The sequence below is a fragment of the Dermacentor silvarum genome, chromosome 4 (genome assembly GCF_013339745.2).
Source record: "Dermacentor silvarum isolate Dsil-2018 chromosome 4, BIME_Dsil_1.4, whole genome shotgun sequence".
NCBI classification, from domain to species: Eukaryota; Metazoa; Arthropoda; class Arachnida; order Ixodida; family Ixodidae; genus Dermacentor; species Dermacentor silvarum.
Genome location: NC_051157.2, coordinates 190,360,654 through 190,370,810, shown reverse-complemented (window position 1 = coordinate 190,370,810; position 10,157 = coordinate 190,360,654).

Below are 10,157 nucleotides of genomic sequence, written 5' to 3'. Positions count from 1 at the left end.
CTTGAATAGAACGGCCTTCTTGACATACGTCAAGCTGGATTCAGGTCTGGTGGGTCGACAACCGACCAACTTGTAGCATTTGAGTTTTATGTCAGGGATGGCTTTATCCACAAACAACACTGTCTCTCTGTATTCTTTGACCTGGAAAAAGCTTATGACACGACCTGGCGTTATGGCATTCTCCGTGATCTGCATTCTCTTGGAGTCTCGGGAAACATGCTCAATACTATAGAAAGCTACCTTTCCGAACGCACCTTCGTGGTTCGTCTTGGAAATGCGCCATCGAAGCGGTTCATACAGGAGAATGGCGTCCCCCAAGGTGGCGTTCTCAGCTGCACGCTTTTCGTAGGTAAAATGAACTCCCTAAGCAGTGTGTTGCCCAAAAATATCTCTTACTCTGTTTACGTAGACGATGTCCAGATCAGTTTCAAATCTTGCAACTTGGCCAACTGTGAACGGCAAATTCGATTGGGGGTAAATAAACTCTCAAGCTTGGAGATGAAAATGGGTGTAAATTCCATTGTGGGGAAACCGCCTGTTTACCTTTTTCTCAACAGCGTGGCAATAGGCCAGACCCCAAAATCACACTGAACGGGCAGACCATAGCCGTTAAACAAGATGACAAATTCCTAGGTGTTGTGCTCGATAAAAAGCTCACCTTTGTTGCACGTATCAAGCAGTTGCGATTGAAATGCTTGAAAGCATTGAACTTACTAAAGCTCCTTTCCTATCAGTCATGGGGTACAGGCGGTGACTGTCTACTGAACCTTCTGAATAGCGTTGTCCTGTCACGTATTGACTATGGCTCGGTAGTGTACGAATCAGCGTCAAAGTCTGCTGCGCTAAAGATGCTTGACCCCCTGTACCACCTTGGGCTCCGTCTGGCCACTGGTGCTTTCAGAACTAGCCCAATAGCCAGCCTGTATGTTGAGGCGGATGTGTGTGAGTCGAGGTCGGCAGAAAACCAGATGGGATGATGAAGTTAGGAAATTTGCAGGCGCAAGTTGGAATGCACTAGCGCAAGCAGGGGTAATTGGAGATCGCAGGGAGAGGCCTTCGTCCTGCAGTGGACATAAAATATAGGCTGATGATGATGATGATGTTGAGGCGAACATATGGTCACTCGAACGACGAAGGCAGTGCACAAGCATAGTGTACGCCACTAAGGTGCTCTCTCATGCTGAGCATACATCTGGTGAACTCTTGCGGGACCGAACCAACACCCAGTTGTTCTTGAGGCGACCATCAGCAACGCCACCATATCCCTTTAGAGTCGCGTCACATATTGAAAGCCTGCACATACCGGTCTCCAACCTCCAGGTGGTCTCCAATAAAGACATCATTGCGCCGTGGGAAACACGCTGTTAATGTGCCATTTCTTGAGGTGGGCAAACATGGGCATCCGCTCGCAATAAATCAGCACTTTATGTACTTGCAGGCAAAATACAGGTGTGCCGAGTATTACTCTGACGCCTCTAAGTCCTCAGCTGTCGCATGTGCCGCACATAGCCCTAAATTCCCGGAATCGAAAAAATGAACGAATATACAAACATATTTACTGCAGGATGCTGTGGCATCCTCCTGGCCGTAAGGCACATGCTACAGAAGAAACAACCAGCCTCCGTCATATACACAGACTCCCTCATTGCGGTGACTGCGTTGTCATCCGGTAAAAAGCATAAAAATCCCGTGACTAATTTGTTTATAAAATGTCTCATGTCGGCTCACAAAGCCAAACTTAAAATCACACTGTGTTCCGTACCGGGGCACTGCAACATAGCTGGCAATGAGGTAGTTGACAGACTTGCGCAGTCAGCTGCTCTCCGTAATTCTATTGACATAGATAATGTACCCTACGAGGACCTCAGGCCACACATTAGAAACAGAATCCATAGGCAATGGCAAGAAGAATGGGATGCAGCAATTGAAAACAAACTGCACACAATAAAGCCCATAATAGGAAGATATGCTACCGAGAAACGCGACAGCTATAAAGAGGTTGCATTATGCAGGCTTAGAATAGGACACACACATGCAACACATTCACATCTGTTAACCAGGTCTCCAGCACCGCACTGTCCAAAATGTGGTGATCGACTGTCCGTTATTCATGTTCTAATCATGTGCAAGAGGCAAGAACCAGACAGGAGACGCCACTTCCCAGAACTGTACAGAAACCAAATACCTCCGCACCCGACCTTCTTTCTCGGTGACTACCAAATGTTTTCACTAAAAAGAGTTTTCAAGTTTTTAGCCAGTGTAGGCTTCCTACGTGCAATTTCATATTTTCATTGAACTCAGCCTTCTCTCAATCCCGAGGAAATGGCTGAGATTTTTTTATCTCACATGTCAGGCGCGCCGAACTCCTTGCCCTGACAAGGACTGTTGCTGAGGCTGCATGACCCTGTAAATGTCATACGCTTTGCCCATAATCATTAAATGTAATCATTACTCAATTATTTTAGGCCCTCTATACCACTGTTTCTTATCCTTCTCTTTTACTCCTTACTAACCTGAGTCGACCATCAACCTTGTGTTTGGCGCTCTTTGGCCACAGTTGCCCTTGTGCCATAAAAATCTACCACTAACAATTCCAAGCTATCTTTATGCCCATATTGGCGAGGCCTGACCCATTTTGACATATCATCATCATCAGCCTATATTTCTGTCCACTACAAGACGAAGGCCTCTCCCTGTGATCTCCAATTACCCTTGTCTTGCGCTAGCTGATTACAACTTGCGCCTGCAAGTTTCCTAACTTCATTACCCCACCTACTTTTCTGCCGTCCTCGACTGCGCTTCCCTTCTCTTGGTTTCCATTCTGTAACTTGTAAACATTCGATTATTAACTAAATTAACAAGCAGGGCGTCACGCGCGCACAGGTAAACATGAACACATCTCACTCGATAACCGCGGAAACTCGCTCTCAAAACGCTGAATGAGGAAGCGCGGGAGTAGCATCGGGTTAATTGATCTTCGTGCTGCCTCTTGCTTCAACGCGAACGAAGCAGCGAAAACACAGCGCACACGAAGCTATCAGCAGTCGCACTCTGCCCCCATCGCAGATCGCTTTCAAGATAGGGCCCGCGCGGATGGGCTATACCCAGCAGCCGCCAAGTGCAGAACGCCCCTCCCCCTCCCTCCCCTCCCCCCAGGTGCCTTGCACGCCACCCGCTCCCCGCTTTCCTCCCTGGCCTACGCTAGATTGAGCCGCCATCGTCGGCTCACCCACGCACGCTTTCACTCGCACATACAGCATACGGCGCGGGCCAGCAATGTTATCGCCCCTGAACTTTATGCGGAACATCACGGCGATGACGACGGCAGAAATGCACCTGGATTGCCTATATAATTGCTATTGCAATGAAAACAGATTGGAAATTTTGCATTATACCTGTGGGTCTGTGGGTTATACCAGTGGCGGCTCTGTGGGTCTGCGGTGACATATGGGGACCCAGAAATTGTTACCTCTTCGATTGGACCGCATAAATTGAGAACATTTTCCGAGCTCATCATGAGCATTGCTGTGGGAATATATAGTTCTATCGTAGTGCCCCCGATGTTTTCGGTTTTACAGGAAAGCATGTGCCGTGCCGGCGCTCGAACCCCTCCTCCATATTCTAGTACACTATAGCTACAAAGCAGGCTTCTACGCGCTTCGTGTTCGTTTATTCTGTGTTTCCTCGTGCTTTCAGAGTGCGGTGCCCTATTCCATTATTCCACCAAAATTCAGATTGGCCTGCTCCAAACTGTTCCATAACACAATTTTACTGGCTCCGAAAATACCTCTCAGAGGCGGATGCACACGAGCCTCCACCAATGGGCGTGCACTTCAGACTGAGTCATTAGCCGGATGGCCGGTGACGCCGCCGACGGAGAACGTGGCCACCCGCGCTTAGAAGTCGCGTCAGCTGTGTGTGTCTGCCCTTCGTCAGAGTGAATTCCCAAATTGTTTGTGGTGGTCTATCATGCCGGAAATATTATTGCGAGGTTACGATGCACAATTTGTGCCACGTGCGTTTGTTCTGAGCCGTGACCCGGCGAAGAAAGATTGCAGCGAGGATCGGTGACGCTGCTCTGCGCCTTGTCTAAAAACAGGATCCCGCGGCAACACACCGCTGCAAACAAACACCCTGCGTGTTTGTTCCACGGTGTTTTGTTTTCCTCCAAAGTGACGTTACGACGGGGAGAGTTCGCCAAAGTCTGGTACCTACTGTGAGCGGCGGGTATGTTCGTGTACTATGTCGCTGCTTTTCTCGTCGGGCGTGGTGAAGTGATGAAGCCAAACCATTCTCAGGGTAAATGGGAAGAGCCGTACGCGGATGAAACCAACCTACGAGAGCCTCAACAGGAAAGATTTGCGAAAGCAACCCCCAACGCATAGATTCGTTGCTGTTAGCTCAACGCGCAAACGATCGTTGGCAGCAGTGTGATAAGATAGCCTAGCGTCTAGCAGCGAAGTTCGAGCGTTGTGTAGCACCGTCGATTGATTACTGTCCACTAATGCTAACAATCAGTGACTAACACGCGCTGCTTGAGCGAATTTACATTGAATTAGTAACGGTCAGGCGTTTGGTAGCAGTGTTTGTTTCCTTAGTGGCAGCGTCAGTACTAATATAATATAATAATAAAAGTAATAATAATAATAATAATAATAAAACACGACAAGGTAGGCACAGAAGCTTATCAATGGACTCCCAATACCTCTACCCGTGTCTGTGTGTGAATGTGTGTACGTGTTTTCTTCCGTGTTTGTGAAAATGTCTTATTTTGCCCTTTTTATATTTTAGATCCTAGTTATCGCGCTCGCGTTTGTGTGCATGTGTGTGAATATGTGAGTGCTTCCGTGCATGTTTGTGTTTATTCTTATTTCTGTCGTTTTCCTTTTGCGTTTGTTTTTGTAAATATGCTTTCAGCCACGTCTTTCCTCACAAATTCATTAACTCGTCTCATTCAAAGCACCAAGTCGTGCGAATAGCAGGGATGGCCTTTTAGATCTTGTTAAAGCCTTTCTGTCTCGCCTGCTTTGTCTTCTCAATCTGCCATCTTGCTGTGTTTTCTCCTACTATTATATCCTTGCTTCCTGTGTTGTCGCCGCAGTGTATTAACCAACTTCCACTAAAGAAAGTTCTATCAGCTATGACAACAGAAAAGTTGACATACATTGTTAAAAGCACCATGTGGCTTGCACAGTAACTTCGTCTCTTACCCCTGTTAATGTGTTGCACCAGTGCATGGGGCAGCTCTCCAGAAGTACACATGAAAGGGTGCCATATAGTGAAATCGCATTTTTCTATGTTGTTGCTTTTTTCACGCTTCCAGTCATAGTAAACAGACGGTTTCGCTGCTCACCACATATGGTGGTTTACATTTATAACACTGTGCAGTGGGGTGTCATTTCCTGTCGTGACGCTTTTATCACTACAAATGGGATTTTCAGTGAATGGAGTCCAGCAAATTAGTGCTCTGAGAGCTTTGACAATTTTCACCATTTATTACTTCACCACTTTCACTGTTTCGGTCTGGCCGTCACTTTGCCTGTGGCTTGTGCAATCAACAAAGTGCCTCACTAAAACACGTTGAACATTACTCAGCATTTTTCGGTAAAAAAAAACGACAAAGAAATGCTTTCAACGTTATTCAGGTTAACAATTAACCTTGCATTCGCGTTACTTGCCCGACTAAGATAAACAAATTAAACACTGTCTATGACATGACTGAGATTTGAAGTGCAGACTGCTAACGGTGTTATTCAAGCGTGCCCTGACTACTGCTATTTTATCGTGGGGCCCCAGGAGTGGGCCGTCCAGCGGGCCAGGGCCATTGCCGAGGATCTCGAAAGATTTTTCTCCGGCGATGGACCCCTGGCAGCCTAGCCCCGGGCACCAACAGCCTTAACCGCTGGACAAATAAAGTTTATTCCTATCCTATCCTTAAACCCGTCGGTGGCTGCCTGAATGAGCATTTTGGGCGTCACTAAGCTAATGATGTTTTATGTTTGCTCTCTTATTCGCATTACTTTTCTGAGCCAGACAACCAAAATAAACAATGCAACCATAGCAATGTGTTTTGGCGCGCAAGCTGCTAACAGTGGCCGTTAATTTCGCGTTGACTCCTGCAATTTTACCAAGACTGGCAATGACATGACTGCGATTTCAAGTGAAGACTGCTAACGGTGCCTTTCAGGTGTGCCCTGACTGCTATTGGGGCCCGTCAAACTCGATGGTGGCTTCCCGAATGAGCATTGTGGGCGTCACTAAGTTAATCATGTTTTATGTTTGCATTACTTTTCTGAGCCAGATAAGCAAAATAAACAATGCAACCACAGGAATGGGCTTTGGCGTGCAAGCTGTTAACAGTGGCTGTGAATTTCGCGTTGACTACTGCTATTTCACCAACATTGACTATGACATGACTGCGTTTTGAATTGCAGACTGCGAAATGTGCCTTTCAGGCGTGCCCTGACTATTACTATTTCACCATGGAGCCCGTCAAACTCGACAGTGGCTGCCCGAATGAGCATTTCGGGCCCGACAAAGTTAATCAGGGTTAACAGTTGTGTTTACATTCATATTTGAAGTATTTAGGCATGTTTACAAGCCAGTTCTTAAAGTGACCACGATGTGTGCAGGACGTTGTTTATCATAATTGAACTTCTTTGGCGGGGCTTCTTATTAACGAAAGAACAGCCCTAGGGCTGTTCTTTCGCTAATAAGAAGCCGTTATGCTGTGTCGAGTGGCTCAATGCCAGACAACTCGCAGTTGGAGTTGCATTCTTCATTGTTATCTCACCCAGTTGGATGACGATGGGTTGAATGTGCTCACGCCCAGCCGTGTCAAGTCTGAACTTTGCCTCCCGGTCCATCACGTGCTGAATGTACTTCCTCCAGTCTTCCGCCATTACGTGCTTCATTTTCTCCCACAAGACTTCTTCGACTGTGGACAGCTTTAAGCCTCTGTTGTCCGCCGTGAAGCCATTTTTCACCTTGGCCCACACAAGCTCAATGGGAATAAATTCGCAGTGGTACGGCGGGAGCCTTAGTACAATGCAACCGGCCCTTTCAGCTGCCTTGTCTACGATGTAGCTCAGAAAGCGTGACTTTACAGATGCCACCAGCTCAAGCAGCTGCTTCTTTATGATCATTTCACCATAGGTGATGTTCTTGCTTGTGAGCACTCCTGTATCATTTCTTTCTTCCAGGCCGTCGTCGGCAATTTCTCTTCTCGACGGCTATGGTAAGGTGCATTGTCCATAACAATGACGCTGCCAGCTGGCAACTTCAGCAGAACGTCATTGAACAATCCCTCGAAGCGATTGCCGTCCATTCCTTAGTCGTAGTCACCTGTCTTTTGACCTTAGAATACACCCAAGCTGCCATCGACGAAGCCATTCTCATTCCCGATGTGCGTCACAATCAGGCACTGGCCTTTCCCAGAAGGTTGCTGCAGACCCGTCGACAGGATATTTGCTCGAGCTTACATCCGTCCGCGCTTTTGCACAACGGTGTCTGTCCACACGATCGACCGTGTGTGTCCCGCCGTAATTCATGTCTCGTCGAGGAAGATCTTTCGGCCTTCCGCCCGGTAGCGCTCCACGTCACGGTGGCAGCGATTCCGCCAATTGGCTATGTCATCTGGATTGATAGGCAAGAAGTTGCGGTTTCTCGTTTCGGGCTTCAAGCCGATCTCTGCATGTAGGCGCCAAACAGTGCACAGCATTAGTGATAGGAGATCCATACGCTTCGAGGGCTCGTTAGTTATCTCCTCAACCGTCGGTATCTCTTTGCGGCGAAAGAAATCGTGCACACATGACCTCAGCATGCACAACGTGAAGCTGTCAAACTTCGCGCTGCGTCGTCTCCGCATTTTGAGGGCGCCTTCGTGAGGGCGTAGACAGTTTGCCACCTAGAGAATGCGGAGCTTTAGCTTCCTCCCTCACCCTCAACACTGTACTTTCGATGACACCGAACATCTCGGCGACAAACTTTCTCGTGTCCTCCACGCTGCGTCAGGCTCCCTGTTACGCCAATACGTGTAGCGGTGGAAGACGATGTTGCCTGAATCATATAGCGTGTAGCCGGGATTCGGAACCACAATCTCGTACTCAGCGTGCAGCCAAGCTATATACGGCATAGTCTTCTTTTTTTTATTAAAGCAAACATTTCAATTTCTTATTGCAGAACGGTACGCCTGAGAGAGAACACCAGTGGGTTAAACCAGCGACTAAACTTTATAATTACACGCCCGGTGCCGTCGATCTTGCTCCGTAGCAGACGTCGCCCAGCGTTGTATTAGGCACGGGTTATTGTTCTCTCGCGATACGGCATGTGCTGTAGCATTCCCACGAGAGCTTTACCAAACCAGTAATCAAGATACAGATATCGCATTTATACCGAGAAATACGCGGTATAGAAGTCGTGACAACTTTATGAGCACCCGCCGTGGTTGCTCAGTGGTTATGGTGTTGGGCTGCTGAGCACAAAGTCGCGGGATCGAATCCCGGGCACGGCGGCCGCATTTAGATCTGGGCGAAATGCAGAAAACACCCGTGTACTTAGATTTAGGTGCACGTTAAAGAACCCCAGGTGGTCCAAATTAATCCGGAGTCCCCCCACTACGAAGTGCCTCATAATCAGATAGTGGTTTTGGCACGTAAAATCCCATAATTTTTACCCGCCGTGGTTGCTCAGTGGCTATGGTGTTGGGCTGCTGAGCACGAGGTCGCGGGATCGAATCCCGGCCACGGCGGCCGCATTTCGATGGGGGCGAAATGCGATAACACCCGTGTACTTAGATTTAGGTGCACGTTAAAGAACCCCAGGTGGTCCAAATTTCCGGAGTCCCCCACTACGGCGTGCCTCATAATCAGATCGTGGTTTTGGCACGTAAAACCCCATAATTTATTATTTAACTTTATGAGCGAGACTGTTTCTTCAACTGCGGAGGCAATCGGTTGCCACGCTTCGGTCATCTGGGCAGGACCTCTCCTGACTTGGTATATTACATTCACATTATGGGGTTTTACGTGCCAAAACCACGATCTGATTATGGGGCACGCCGTAGTGGGAGACTCCGGAAATTTGGACTACCTCGGGTTCTTTAACTTGCACCTAAATCTAAGTACACGGGTGTTTTCGCATTTCGCCCCCATCGAAATGTGGCCGCCGTGGCCAGGATTCGATCCCGCGACCTCGTGCTCAGCAGCCCAACACCATAGCCACTGAGCAACCACGGCGGGTTCCTCCTGACTTGTTAAGTTGTACCTGAATACAGTGATTACCTGTATTTCTACCCTGTCTGCTATATAGTAAGAAAAAAGAAGTTCACAATGACGTTCATTCATAGACGAGATAATCAGGGAACGAAGACTACCACTGTCACATTGTTACGCGACGGACGAGTGAATTAAACGAGAATCTATATACAGATTATATTACCAGGAGCGGTAGCAGCCCTTACCTGTTGGATTCACAGCGCAATCCCAGTTCGTTATTTCTCGTCTTTGCTCGAGTGATGGCACCCGTGCGCCTCATTGGAACGACCAAATACAACACGTGAGTAGCATAATCTGCCGACGGCAGAAGCGACGTCTCGAAGCTTCTAAATGCCATCACTGGGAAGGTGATACTTTTTCAGTCGTGTAACGTGCACGATATCTCAGGAATGGGAAGCAGGTGGGGCGTTAGGGGCGATTCCGTAGGTGACGGGAGTCACGGCACGAAGTACTCGGTATGGGTCAGTGCAGCAAGACAGCAGTTTTTCTGACAGGCCGACCTGACGCGACGGAGAGCACAGAAGCACCAAAGAACCAGGCGGGAAGTGCACGTCTCGGTGTCACCGACCGTACAATCGCCTTTGACTCTCATGGGAGTTCAGAAGGCGGTCAAGGGCGATTTCCTTTGCGTGGGCAGCGCGGGCGATGGCGTCCAAGTGCATATTCAGTGGTCGGTGCTGGTGAACAGTGAGGGTTGTCTCGAGGGGCAGTGCTGGTTCTCAGCCGCACTTAAGAAAAAATGGGGAATACCGGCCGTGTAGTGGCGCGAGGTATTATACGCAAACGTGACAAACGGTAGAGCGACGTCCCAGTCAGTGTTGGTCTGAAGAAGATATCTTCGCGAGCATGTCTTGAGAGTGCGATTCAGACGCTCCGTGAGGC